This window comes from Nilaparvata lugens, chromosome 3 (assembly GCF_014356525.2).
Source record: "Nilaparvata lugens isolate BPH chromosome 3, ASM1435652v1, whole genome shotgun sequence".
NCBI lineage: Eukaryota > Metazoa > Arthropoda > Insecta > Hemiptera > Delphacidae > Nilaparvata > Nilaparvata lugens.
In genome coordinates, this window is record NC_052506.1 from 94,841,157 (window position 1) to 94,853,153 (window position 11,997).

At 33.7% G+C, this 11,997-nt stretch overlaps 1 protein-coding gene across 1 annotated transcript in view; it reads right to left on the bottom strand.

Moving 5' to 3' along the window:
* Window positions 1-11,526, bottom strand: part of LOC111058173 (monocarboxylate transporter 13) — a 71,724-nt gene extending 60,198 nt beyond the window's left edge. The window contains exon 1 of the mRNA XM_039425136.1: window positions 11,308-11,526. The gene's annotated coding sequence lies outside the window, so the exon portion shown is untranslated. The remainder of the gene's footprint in view (window positions 1-11,307) is intronic.
* Between the last annotated feature and the right edge of the window lie 471 nt (window positions 11,527-11,997).

Consider the following 11,997-nt stretch of genomic DNA (forward strand, 5'->3'; position numbering starts at 1 on the left):
TTTTTCACATAGTATATTCATGAAATATCCCTAATTTTCTTTGTTTTTATCATATTATTGTTTTTTATGTATAATGTGAGTTATTATTAAACGTCAGAGGGGGGATGATAGTCAAAAGGGAGGGTTTAAGAGTGTTTATAAGTGTTAAGATTGTTGAAGAGAGATTGTATTGTTATTAGAAATATAAGGCTAGCTGCACACTAACTTTGCTCTCTTAGAAAAAATAAAGGGAGTCATTCTGTTCTATTCAATTCTTTCTACCATAACTTACATTCATTCATTGGGTCAAATATGTTATGAGCTAGAAATAAACTGATGTCGTTTGCTCCAAGACTCATATCTCTTGCTTGCAGGAACTTTAGAATTGTTTATATGATAAGGAATTGGGCCTAATATGACGATTAGTGAATCAACTTTGCATTCAATCAGTAGCATTGTAGATAGTCTTATATTACTAAACAAACACAAAAGTGGAGCTATTAATGGTAGTTAAATATTGCTGGTATCATAGAACATTCAATATTTAATTAGTTTGAGTAGTCTAATGGTTGTGAAAGTTGTGCATTGAGAATTATCCAGTAAGATAGCCAATTTGAACGATTAGGCTAGGCCTACTCTACCCTTGGGACGTAACCATAGGGTGGATAACAAACAATCAATTTAAGATACTATTCTGTATAGTTTATAAATATTCCTTCATGCATCAATGAATAGGCAAGATAGTATGCTTCGTATAGTGTAAGAGTTTTTAATAGTTGATTACCACACTTTTCTTCTCTAGTGAGGTCCACGTTATAATGGCAGTGGAGAAAGATAGGAGAACAACGTTCCGATCATCTGTCCTGTCAATGCCTTCTATAGACGGTTGCTTATACAGGTTCATTGATGTACTATGAACTGTTCATTCTCGTTTAAAATAACCAATTATATTTTCCAATAATTTCATAATGAGTTTTATAATTAAGATAAAATATGTTGTTGATTAATTAATAATTCTACATTGTTAAAAAACGATCTGGCAACACAGCAAAGCGAGAGAGAGATAGCGCTATCCGCTTTGTTGGATGATAAACAAGGATAGCAATACCATTGCTAATCTAACACTGCCATTATAACGTGAACCTCACTATAGTGAAAAATAATGTCGGTATGAGAAAAACTAGAACTTGGGTCTTAATAATATTGTACTTAATCAGAGTTTGGGATTGACCAATTCAACGTATTAAATTACATAATAAATGAATTAATCCGTTTATGAATTATTTCAATGTGTACCAGGCGAATATCGTCGACTCTTTTCTAATACATTAAACTTTTATTTCTAGTCACCAAGTAAATATTTCCATTCATTCACTCTGAATCAATCAAACTCAAATGTAATTCTACTATTCTGTTCCCTATTATAGCCTTCCTATTTCTGTTCAAATTCATACAAAAATAACATTTTCGCAAACACCTTATTGAACTAACAACTATTGAATTTAATTTTGGAAATAATGGATTTTAAGTGTGAGCATCCTAAATTTTTGAACAGTCGACGAACTTCTAGATGGTTTGAAAAAGGAATGGTTTCTCACTCTTGATTTAAGTATAAGAAGTTGAGAACAGCAATTGCTGTTTATTTTTACATGATAAGAAATTCATTATTCTTTGTAGTAAAAGTTACAATGATACAGTAACAATGTTAATTTATTTATTTATTTATTTATTCAATCATCAGAATTACACAACTTATAGAAAAGTACCACAGGCTTATAAGCCCAAAACGGTTCCATTTCTAATTTATACAACAGTCCAAATGTAGCTAGGTTATGTGGCACTTAACATTATTCAATTACACACTCAATTTACAATTAAAAACACACAAAAATCATTTTTAAATTTAAAAAATACTTCAAAATTGAATGAAATCAATCACAATTGATTAGAAAAGTCCAAACTTTAAAAAACTATAACATTTTGAGACCGAAAAGACAAACACACTTAATATGCAGAATATCGGGGCACCGAGCTTCGCTCGTTATTTTTATCTATACTTTATTGATAAACAGAACACAATACTCTAAAATGATCGGGTTTATATTTCACAGCTGGCAATATTATGTCATCTTATGAATTTCGGGGATGCGATATTTTGATTTTTCACATACTCAATCGCTCACTCACTTTTTTACTATCCACAGCTGTTTCAGCCAAGGATGAATTATCCTTTTAATGTCGTTCAGCGAGTTTTCCCAAGGATGAGACCTAGTGCAATCAAATTTTTATATCATAAACCTACTATGTTCCAAATTTCGTGAAAATCGTTAGAGCCGTTTTCGAGATCCGTTGAACATAAATATCTAGATATAAATAGCCAGATATGAAAATACAGAAATTGCTCGCCTTATATAATAGAATATGCAGTAGAACTCATTATATATAATTTGTATGTGAGAAAATTGTGAAGTGAAGATCAATAGCGCTACGATGCCGTAGATGTCTTAATAGCACCAGATCGTTGAGTCTATTGAATGGTGCTGTGCTAACTTGATTGTTGGTTAACACTCTGGAATAAACTCGTCCACCGTAAAATGATAGGTTACCTCCCAGACTGTGGTATGAGGAAGGGGGTGGAAGGGGAGACTTTGGAAGCTCGTTCAGTGCACTCAACAACCTTTCAATTTCACACCCCATTGATTGAATTCCTTTTTTCTTCCACATATTCGATTTGGACCATGTTTTCGAGTTCTAAAACTAGATTAGCAGTTTCTCCACTAAGATTTGATCTTCATTAGCAGCTATTAACTCAATGCTCTTCATTATAGGATATTATCAAGTAATTTCATGAAATTCAAGCAATCAACGGAATTATGAATAAAATAAATCCAGCCATTTCTTTATTTCAATATTTTTCCTTTTGTATTAATTTGTTCGATTTCATTCCAATTATTATTCAAAGTTGAATCATTTTAAAGTCTTCACTTCAATCCCTTATCTGAGAAAAGACTGGAAGTTTTCAAGTGAAACGTTCTCGAGTTTATTCCTTCCATTCGCAGAAGCTGTCAGGCAATGTCTTCATTTGAATAAATTTCCCTCTGTATTTACGCATTATCATTTCATGTTGAAAAGTATCTACTTTGAATAGCTTCTTGACGTCTGCATAATGAACAATAAATTACTTATTCTAAGGATCTGTCTGTTATTATTTGTCAGGTTGGTGATAAGCTTTCAAAATTAATTTTCCGCAGGTATCTCAGTGTTCAGTATCAAGACTACTTCGGCAATTTTCATGAATCATGCGATCATGTCACACGTACAAAAAATCTACTTACATAAAGAAGACATTTTCGTTCTTTTTTACATTTTCGTTCTTTTTCACGTTCGTTCTTTTGTCTTCATAAATAAGGCATTTTCGTTCTTATTCACAGTAGTGAAGGTGGTAGGTTTTTCCGTGATTGATAGAACTACTTAAAATTGTCATTCATTTATAATGCAATAAACTGTTGTTAATGTTTCATACTCCAATTTTTTATAATGTTTCAATGTATACTTCTTGTCATTCTTCATATTCCACCACTTTCTCCATCTTCTCTTCTTCCCCTCTTGTCTTATCCTCCTACCCCTGTTAACTTCTTCTTCTCCTGTTTTTTTCCAAACCTTTATACAAATATTCTTCTTCTTTCTTCATCTTCCACTACTTCTGTTCATATACTTCTCCACCTAGCTACTTCTTTTTTTGTATTAGTCAGGTATTGAAGTGTGCTCAATTTTATTACACCTATAAGGCGCAACGTGACTCGACGTGACGCGTGTCTGCTAGATGAGTTTATACCATATGATCAAATATTTTAATGTTTAGATTTGCTAGCTTTGTCACAATGTCATTGTGACATTCAATGACATTGAGTGTCAATTTCACTCAATTTTTTGATTTCATATTGCAAGAGCTTGTGAAGAATTTTGATTGATTAAAGCCGCGTTTACACGAAAGTTATTAGCAAAATGGTTATAACTTAATCCTTATAGATTCTATTAGATTGAATGGAACTAGGCAAACACATATATTCATCATGTGTATGATAAGTGATGTTCAATCTAATAGAATCCATCAATTTTATTGACAATCAAAAATAATTATTGCAATATAATATGATTGAGAGAGGACAACAGGCATAGCCCAAACTGTCTCTCTCCCAAATTTTGATGAATAAAAGTTTCGAAAAAAGAATGAGGTTATGATTTCACTTTTCACTCTGAAAAGTGCAATTTTCACTTCAAAACTAACGACTAAACTGAAAATTTTTCATTTTGATGTTGAAAAACTAAATAAAAACAAAAATCCATAAAGAATAACCAATATTCGAAGATATTAGACTGTAGTGTCGTTAACAATAGTTAAAAACCGATTATTACGTATAGCTCGTCATGGATAATGAAATAGATGAGAATCTATGAGGTTTAAGTTATTAAAATTTTGTTAAAATTTAAATTAAAATTTTGTTAATAACTTCGGTGTAAACGCAGCGTAAGAAGTTTCTCTGCGCTCCCATTACCATGGAAGGTAGGCTATCTTGAACTTTTATCAATTGCTAGTTACGTAAATAGGGTAGGAAACGATAGATCCTAGTAAGATAAGGAATGATAGTTAAAGTAGGAAACCCTAGCGATCCCAGTAATGGATGTTAAGGTTCTCTTGCTAGGAAAAAATCACAATATAAGCAGCTGCCAACGCAATTAGAATTTTTATTTCAGCTTCATTTATCACAGTGACAGGCGCTTCTCCACAATAGGAGAGGGTAACCTAGAATGGAACGAGGAGTATCCTTGAACTACATAACTCATCATACTTCTGTACTCACAAAATCTGTTTCTAGCTGAATATTTCCATGAAACTGATATGATAAATATCACATGACCAATTAGTCTCTATGGAGACAAGCTATAATAATAATAAACAGTTTACATGTCATTAGTAAAGACTTTAAAGAGATATAGACCCACAATGCCTCTGCCTTCTCAATGATAACTCTTACTTGAAATTGAAGGCCGCCATTGGGGTATTTTAGCACGAGATATTATATCTATATATGTGTAATATTATAGATTACAAAGGCATTGGTATGTGATAATCGTATAGGTTGTCCCCTCAATGGCCGATTTCAACTCCAAGTACGACACTAGCGCTGCATGTGAGTCTATGCATCTTTAAGGTCTTTGGTCATTAACCTCATTCAGTAGGCCTATTCTGTTATGTGATGTACCACAGCCTACTATAGATAGTAATCTAAACCTACTTATCTAAAGTAAGCCATGGATGTAGAAGAATTTTGATTTGATTGAAACCCTTAGTTTGGTTGACAAGAGTTAATTATTATTTCAAACACTATCTGTGGAAAATTGTACAATAGCCTGTTGGAGTATTGGTATCTACTACCAGACTAATTGTTGAAAGAGTTTTAAATGATAGTTAGGGTAATTGTGGATGCCTTAGTATTCATTGGTATCCAGTACCATGATAGATGATTCACCAAAATACCTTAACTGATCCAGGTTTGAATATGTAGCCGCTTGTTGCTCAACTTAGTATTTATTTATTAAGTCATGTACAATGACTTTTTTAAATTATTTTTCAAGTTTATTATTAGTTTATTTATTAAGACATGGTATCATACTTATGTGAGAAGGCACAACAGGCTTATGCCCAAAACTGTCCCTTCTGAAATTTGTACTTCAGTCCAATTCAAAATGTAGGTTAAGCTACTAACGCTTATTAAAATAACAATTACACTTCAAAAAACAACCATTATCATCAATCAGGAAATAAATTTTGAATAATTAAATCTCACAGAATAGAAACAATTATCCTGAAAATAAAAATTTCGAATAAAATTGGAAAATTTTGAACCAAAAACTCCACGCATTATTGAATTACATTGTTGGATCGTGCCACCTCTATTTTCTATTTATTTCTCATTTTTTACCCAATCTACATGTTTATTACATAGAAAGTGAACATTATGATTATAAAAATTATAAACTTCGAATTGGCGCCAACTCCTTTGAAATTGGCATTATTTTATATTAAAATTGGCTGTCATTTATGCAAGTCTTCCAACATACTGTATAAAGGCTCCCAATATACTGAAGTGAAGTGCTCTCATCCTTTCTGTTACATCATGCGCACTATATTATATTATGTACGTATATGTCGTATATGATCTTCAGCTGCTCACTATACAATGCTCCACTCTCCATCTCCAGAATTGATTTGATCTCGAGTGGAAACCTGCTGCAGTCAGCAAAATCGAATGTCTTTGATATGGACTCGGTGGAGCGAGACTAGTAAAAAGCAAGAATATTGGACTGAATTGACTTCGACTGATCTTAGTTCAGGCTGAACTTGGTTCAGGCAATAGTCTGCTGATCTTAGTTCAGGCAATAGTCTCGCTCTTGTGTTCGTGACGAACGTTTAAATCCCACGAGCACTGACCAAAGACCAAAATCCATTTAAGCTCCTCTCTCTCTCTATCTTTCTCTATGTCATCCCTGCTCTCTTCTGCTCTCTCTCTCTCTCCACGACTGTCACAGATAGTGACACCATATTGGATTACACCGTACCACCGTGGTAGTGAACCGTATATATTATGTCAATCGTAGTCTAGCTTAACTTCAATGATGTCCCTCCTGAATTTCCTGAATACTATCCAGTAACTTCTGTTCAATTTGAATTTCTGCTGAATGCAGAAATATGAGATGCAAAATGCAGAATCTTCAATTGTCCCTCTCTTCTGACACAAAGTTGAGTTTCGTTTGCACCGGTTATTGAGTTACATTATTTCGTTCTATTGCCATAATCTCATATTGTTCTGTTGAAATACAATATATGTTTCACATAAAATTGAAAATTATGATACTTTCATAAATTACATTTTTTACAATAGAACAATATTTGAGAAATAATATAAGAATTGAAAATTTGAAGCTAGTATTGTTATTATCGTTTGAAATTTGAATCTGAAAACTGATAATCAAATACTTTCTCATAAAGCTAAACAAACACATAAATCACTGGTTCTCAACCTTTAATGTCTGGCAAACCACTTTTAAATGATTATTTTTCTTCGTGACCCACTAATAAGACGAAAGAGATTCAGATTGGAACCACCCTTCCAATCATATCTTCAAACTCCTTATTGGTCGTCATTGGACAAGCTTTCTCCTGATTGGTAGTTAATCTGTTGCTCCGTCTACTCTTTCCTTATTGGTCAAAAACTAGTTTGATATTCTGCCACTAGATGGTGGCACTTACTGGGTGGTTCACAACTACACAGATTGGAAGAAATAAAGCCCCGCCTATTTCCTCCTAATATTGGTCAATTAGAAACTGGTTCTGAATAATTATTCCATCAATTATCTGGGTGATGGAAAATTTCTCAAGTTGCACGAATTCGAGCCTTCTCTCTCCTGATAGACAATGATGAATAATTTGATCAATACTTAGTTTCAAATTATGCCAATAGATGACAGCTGTAATTGGGTGATGTGCAATATTTGATTCTATCCATTTTTGGGGAGAAATACAGTGCTAGTTTGAAACTTTTCTCTCTTCCAGCTATTGACATCATTTGTCACGGTATGATTGAGTAAGGTATCACACTCATGGGTCTATTTATTTATTTATTCATTTATTTACAATGAAAATGACACCAATGTGATAACATTGGAAGATGAAATAATAAGGTAGTCCTTGTGCAAAGGTAGTCCTATGAAATAATAGAATAGCAAAAATTGTTTATTCAATGATCTACCTCTTATCAGCTGAACATTCTGACGATGTGCTGAGCAATCGTCTTGATGATGTATAAAAAATGTGTCAAATATTTGAAAGCCTTTGAATAATTCAATGTTTTAAAGTTTTGAGTTACAGTTTGGTGCAATATTTTTCCTCTTTTCGGTTTTCAATCTAATTAATTTCTAAATTTTGTTTTGTATATTTCTGGACTCAGAATTTGATTCAAAGTGAAGCAACATAACCTACCTTTTAGACATTGGCTTACTACTATCAAAATTTGGAAAGGGAGCAAGCAGGCACGGCCCTAGGGACTTTGCCGCCCTGGGCGAAATCAGCAAACGCCGCCCTCCCCCACCGCCAGGTATCCCGTCTGATAATTGTTTACTTAAAAATTTGCCGGAAGGTTATCAGCTGTTCAAGTTAAAAATGACATTTGAACAAATATTTGACAAATATACATCAAATTGAATATAATTTGATGCTCCGTCAGCTTATAATCGGCAAGGATTCTTTTCATCAATCGTTCAAAAATTATAAGGCCGAAAAGATGAAAAAATTGGAGGCAGAAGTGTTTTTTCAAAAAATGTCTCACCTTCAAAAGCGGATATCTCAGAAAATGTAAGAGATATGAAAAAAATGTAGAGAACAAAACTTGTTGGTAATTTTGTGAGCTTCAACCTTCAATTTTGTACAGTATACAAATGTCCATAAAATGCATAGTTTTCGAGATATTTATGAGAAAAATGAAAAAAATGGTAGGCCTACTTTCAAAACCACCTCCACTCCTTTAGCACATGAGGTAGGGGTGAGGACTTTTGATATGTTATCCTCTTACTATCCTTAAAAGAGCTCTTGAGTTGAAAATTGTGTTCCAAACATTTCACTATAATCTTAAATTGACTGGACTAGAACAGTAACACAAAATATCTGATTAAACTATTTTTACTTTCCTTGCCCTACTACCATAGGTAAGGAAAGTATTGCTTTCCAAAAAAAATTAATGTACCCCAATTTCAAGTTTTCTATACGTTTCAAGGTCCCCTGAGTCCAAAAACATGATTTTTGGGTGTTGGTCTGTGTGTGTGTATGTGTGTATGTCTGTGAACACGATAACTCCATTCCTAATTAACCGATTGACTTGAAATTTTAAACTTAAGGTCCTTATACCATGAGGACCCGACAATAAGAAATCCAATAAAATTCAATTCAGGATGGCGAAAAAATGGCGAATGATTTCTAAAAAACCATGTTTTTCACGGTTTTCTCGAAAACTGCTCTAACAATTTTCTTCAAATTTATACCATGGATAGCTATTTATAAGCCCAATCAACTGACATGAGTCTCATTTCTGGGAAAATTGTAGGAGCTCCGTAATATTCTTGAGAAAAATGGCGGATAGTTACTAAAAAACCATGTTTTTCATGATTTTCTCAAAAATGACTTGACTGATTTATTTCAAATTCATTCCCTATATACTTATTTATCATCTCTATCAACTGGCATGAGTCTTTTTCCTGAAAATTTGATAGGGTCCACCCCATCCTTGAGAAATGGACTTTGTAAACTCCCTCTCGTGCATGAGGTAGGTAGTTAGAGCAGTTTATTAAAATAACACATAGTCGAGATATTTCATCTGTAGAACAGCTGTTTTGACGACTTTTAAAAAATCATCGAATTTCACAATTTACACAAAGAAAAAAGTACTCTGAAAACAATTATATATACACACATATACAGTAGTCTGATCGTAGTTTCAAATATGTAGCCGCCAATCGTCATTATGTGGCTTTCCGAAATGGTGAGTAGTTGCAGTCCACGTTCAATTTTAGTTTCTAGAAATCAGAACACAATAAAATAAAGAGAGAACAGTGTAAAGTTTCAGCTATTTTGAATTTTTTAGGAATATTTCATTTTGTCAAGGAAAAGCGTTTCCAATTAAAGAAATGAGAAAATATATATTATCATAAAAACTAGGTCTACGCCCACTACTTCCGTAAACAAAGCCATAGTGCATGACAGGTGGTTGATGGTAACGTCAGCACAGGTTGGCTCCGACCAATACCTACTAGTACTTATTAAGTAATATTACTATAAAGTAATAGTAGGTATTGCTCCGACACCAATAAAAACACTAGCTGATACATGTGCTGACGTCACCAGAATGAACTATGGCTTTGTTTACGGAGGTATTGCTATGCCCCGTTTCGGGGCAAGCCAATTTTCTGACTCCAGCTGTTTAAAGTCTAGAACTTAGCTAAATCCCGAGCTCGGAAACCGGCCCTTAGTCCAAAATATCATGATACGCTGAAAAATATGAACTCGATTGTGTCAATGCTTGAAGATACTCTGTGGAAAAAGTTTCAACCAATAAGTGTCTGAGAAGTTTATCTTAGTAATGTTTGAACTGCTCAGTATAGGTGCCTTTAAAAGGATAAAAAGGTGAAGAAATCTTTATGAAAGGCAGATATAATACTGGAAAAAATTCTCAGATTCTTGTCTTACTGTATGAATTGGTTTATAATGATATGCTTTAGTGTTCATTTTATTGTCTGAACACTGATTATTATTTTTTCCTGGACTGAAATCACTTATTCATAGAAATCGATGCTGTGATAGATAGTTTCTGAATTTTCAAATGAATGAGTGACTGTGAATTTTTATTAGCAGATTGTCATTGAAAGTAAAATAGATGAGTTCAATATTGATAATATTTCAAGTCACTCATTCGAACGTTTCTGGAATTTATTTATTTTGAATTTTGAAATACGTGTCGTAATCTACGTAGCAATGAAATAGAAGTGGCATTGAAGGTAGGAGTTGATAATGCAACTTTTCTTAACAAATCAATTCAATAGAAATAAATGTCATACATGACATCTTCAATACAACAACTTTTATTGATTCTATATTGAATATCCTATCAAAATAATTATAAGATTTCGGCGTACAAGTTCACATTGTCGACGTGTAGCACGAAGTTATAATATATTTGAGCAACTTTTTTAGCTTATACAAGTTGTACTTTGTATTTTAACAGAGATTATTGTATTGTGTTTTGTATGCAATAAAATTTATTTGATATGATTTTTCGTTTTCCTAATATTTGTATATTAGTATATCTAGAACACGCGTATCCCAGATTCCTTGCTACTACTACCACTACTACGTATACTAAGTAACACTAAATCACTCTATTAATCGATTAGTAACGTGTACTTTTAAATGAACGTTTGTGTGTTGTTTTCTGTTCTAGGCTAATTTACAATTCCGAATTTCTTGTCTAGATTGTTTGATAGAAATACAAAACGATGAAGAGCGAACGAGAAAGAAAAATACCTCACTATTGGATTGAGGAATGAGGAATGTGGATCGTGAAGTGATTTGACGAGAAATGAATTTGAATGCACAAAAAGTGCCACCATTTTGAAACAGGTGTTCGGCATGATGTTATTAGGCGGAAAGAGACACTGTGTTCTTGTCGGATTGTATTGATTTGAGTTTTCATAATATGCCGGGGCTGGCAGGCTACTTACGCTCGTTGGCTGACTGACTCCTCCGAGCGGCTTTTCCGAGGCTATTTTCGAGATTTCAACTCGATCAACTCACTATTCAACCCTTGTACGTTCACCATCACGTCAGTCACTGACAGGCCATGTCTTGTCTACCTGGTCACCCCCTTTCAACCCCCGAAATTGGACGGAAACCAGCGGTGCTGCTGCTTTTTGATTCCTTACTCCCCTTTCCACCTACCAGAACGCGGCAATCCCCAGCTGTTCAACAACCCTGAGCTGCACGCAGTTCGCAAAACTGACGCTAGATAGCGCTGGCTGCTCGGTTTCTATTAATAGCCGATTATTAACATGCCACTGAAAATCATTCATTCGGATATCACACTTCCATGCCTGTGAACTATTATAATAACTTGTAGCATGATGTTTCAATAGATGTGCAGAAATGTGACTGCCTACTAGCTAAGCCTACACCCTTGGTTGATCTTGTAGTAAAAATTGATGACTTCTTTATTGAATGATTTGGCGAAGTTTGGACGATTATGATGAAAACTGATGCTAAAAATGATGGATAAGCTTACATGCTAAAGGAAGAATATTCTTCGAATATGTACAGAAATACAATAGGATTAAATTCACTAGCATCTGAATTTCAGGTGCGCAGTTTTCCTCTTTGGTGAAAATATTGATGATGAAGCGAGGAGTGGCACAAAC